Raw genomic sequence first — 3,609 nt, forward strand, 5'->3', positions numbered from 1 at the left:
TAATGTATCGGCTAGCCCTAACTTTATCAACCATGCATCGAATTATGTGCAAGAGCCGATGCAACAAAATCTCCATGCTTCTACCTCATATAATTTTAGCAACAGGCAACATGTGTATTCCAACTCCCATGCATCGGCAGCCCCACAAATCTGTATGCCGATGAACAACATGATGAGTTTGGTTAATCAAGTTGAAACACCCCATGTAGGAACTTTCAATGACATGCAACATAGTGTTTCATCTTTTTATTCATCGGCAAATAACTTGTAGTATGTTAATCCAAACATGTCGATGGATACGGGAATTGGCCGTGCTACTACTAGTTATTCGGCCAATTATCCTCAAACATCATGTGCTACACCTCATGCTACTAACTTTTTGGCACCATACACAATTGTTGATATCCATAACTCGGCTCCACACCTTCACGGTCATGGCCGAATAAGTGAAATTTTTGCAGGAGCACAAATGCCTTCACCTACTACCGTGGCATATCATGCCCCCCTACACAATTACAGAATTTTGGAAACATCTCATTACCGAAAGAATCTAAAAGCATCGGGGGGCAACCATAACTAGACTAGGTAATTGAGAACAAGCTTACATTCTCTTGGGATTTGTGCAACTCTATTCGCCAGGAACTAATAGAAGGCAGGAAGCCTCATGATTTTGCTGCTGTAGAAGCTAGAGTTGTGCAAATGATGCATTCACCAGTGTTGTACCATCCAGTGTACCACCTAAACAATTGCAAAGTATCGGCACCTCATTGCCGAAAGAGTCAAAGTATTGGGGGGGCAATCTCATGAGGAGTGGATGGAAATTGAGATGAAAAGGTTCAAACTCGCCAAGCTGAGATGTGGGCTAAAATTAGACAAGAGCGAGAAGCCTTGCAAATTCAAAAAGATAAAAGTATTGATTTAGGTAACAAAGAAAATTCAGTTATTGAAAAAAGCCAAATCAAGTAGTATATATGCCGAGTCCATCAAATCCAAAGAAGCAATCATTATTGAGAAAGGGCATGGAAAGCATAGCAAGACAGTCATGCTTGATTTTTCTGAAGTTAATGGAACATACTTCCTGCCTTATGAGTTTCGTGCCATAGAAATTGACAAGCTTCAAGGACAATAGCAAGTAGCCGAACAAAGTTCGGTTGACAAAGATCTTCAAATTTATGATGCACGAAATCAAGAAGAAAATTGTGACATGGTGTTGGGAAGCCATCCAGAAGCAAAGCACGATATTATTCATCACATGCAATCATCATGCTCTCCCAACATATTTGAAGAGGTATGTCTAGCAAGTAAGTTACCTATTTTCGTATTTGGTCACAACTTTATTGTTGATGCATCTATTAGAAAAATTCCCGTAAGTAATTTTCAAAGACCAATGAAGAAGGGCAATTTACTTGTTAGCAATAAATTTTTTACTAAGAATATCGGTCAATATATTGTACCATTCAAAGAGACCGATAGTGACTTATTACTGCAGCCAAAGCTTTTCCCATTGCTTTATTTAAAGTTCATATCTAATTGGGTAGCTTTGCTTGTTTCATACTTGGCTTACACTTAGTCTCAATTGAGGCATGTATGTTCTAACTATTTTTGTTTTAGAAACTTAAAGCCAAGGTTAAATTCTTTTGAGAAAACCAATGCTGGTATAATATCTTACCCAAAGACATCGGACATAGAGTGCAAAACACAATGCATATCTGAATGGGGCGATGCGAAATCCGAACCATTCGTTTTCTTAACTCCAAAGTCGTTCTCACAACAAGATCGGCTAGAAAATAAGAAGTATACCTTCAATTCAAGAATGTGTGATCAAATAATTGATTTGTTGGTGAAAAGTAATTATATTAGAATTCTTGATCATAATGTCGAGCCATCTATCCATGGACAAATGTATTGTAAGTTGCATGATTCGTTCAAGCATAATTTTGAGGATTGCAACATGTTTCTTCAAATAGTTAAATCGGCCATTGAAAAAGGACGATTGAACTTTGTTGAAACACCAAGAGATGACCAGTCCATTCCAATTGGTCCCGATGGCAAAAAGTTTATGCATCGGCTGCTTCAAGCCGGTCCGTTTAAAGAGAAGTTAAAAACTGCAAGTGACAGGATCAACCTTTCAAGAAGAGAAGTTGTTGAAGAGCATAATGAACGTAATCTTGAGGGCGAGAATTCTGTCAAAGCTACAATGAAGACGCCAAAGACTGGGGGGGCATCCAATGATCAATGAAAGCAAGCCGAAAAAGAACAAAGGCCAAAATAAGCGCAAGTGTAAGAGATCAAAAATCATATTCGCTGAATTATTGGATAAATATCAAAAGAAGAGTGAAGAGAAGAATGCTTATCGGCCAAATGATGCAAAGAAACAAAGATCACCCCTAGGCGCAAATATGAGGATCGGTATTGGCAAAGTGAGAATTGTAATGCAACATACTCATATCCTTATTTTGGGCCGCCAATGCCAATGCCGTGGATGCATCCCTATGCTCATGTGGATCCATATCCATCATGGGACAGGTATGGTACAAGGGCACACTCCCCATCTTATTTTGGACCATCTCACCAATATTATGCATCTCCAAGAAGATCAACATTTGAACAATCATATGTTAAAGATTGTTTCAATCATAAGGAATCGGTCTGGAGCTCAAAGAAGAAGAAAGAGGTGGTCAAACAAGTGTACCATGTTAAAAGAGATGGGCGTAGAGTGCTACTTCAGAATTGATCTCAAATGAAAAAGAGCCAATTAAAATGTTGACATTGGCTAAAGGCAATGAAATGAAGCGATCAATTGTTGAGAGTCAAAGTGTCAAATCTAAGGAAAAGAAGTTGAGAGTGCACAAGGACAAAAAAGAATTGCGAGTGGTCAAAACAGAATCACAGCCGAGATGCCCACTTGGCTTATCGTATTGGCAAAAGAAAGAATTACAAAATCTTAGTACACAAGAGCTGAAAAAGAAGAACATGACATGGGTTCCCAAGAGGATAAATCAAAACAAAAATGATTTGCATGTTTATATTGCAACAAGTACAATAAAAGTGAAGAAAGAGATGGAAGCAACAAACAATTAAGCCGAAGGTGTGCATCACATCATCAAAATTTTCGATTAGCACATCATCCATTTTCTTCAACCATGCCATTGATGCCTTTGCCATGGAATTCATCCATAGGTATGATCAATTACCCTCCATGGATTTATTTTGATCCATGGATGCAACATAATTTTCTATATCATGAGAGGGTATTACCAAATCACTATACATTTGGTTAGTTACATTTTTGTTGCTAATACAAAGGGACCGAAATATTTTATTGCTATTTTATTTGTTTATTTCGGCTATACATACTTTGGTGGGTGAATTCTACATGGACCTCATGGTAATGGCCAATATTTATTTATCGCCCTAAGAATATGTCAAAGCATGGTCGGTGTAGTATCCTAACATCATCTTTAGATTCAATTGGAGACCAAAACAAGCCTCATGTCACTTAAAATATTTCTGCACAATAATCAAGCCGAATATGAAATTTATTCGGTTTAGAGGTTTTGCTTGCCATGGGTGCTATACATATTGAGGCTTTTGGTGATTCGTTATGAA

This window comes from Triticum urartu, chromosome 4A (genome assembly GCF_056163025.1).
Source record: "Triticum urartu cultivar PI428250 chromosome 4A, HENAU_Tu73, whole genome shotgun sequence".
Classification (NCBI taxonomy): Eukaryota; Viridiplantae; Streptophyta; class Magnoliopsida; order Poales; family Poaceae; genus Triticum; species Triticum urartu.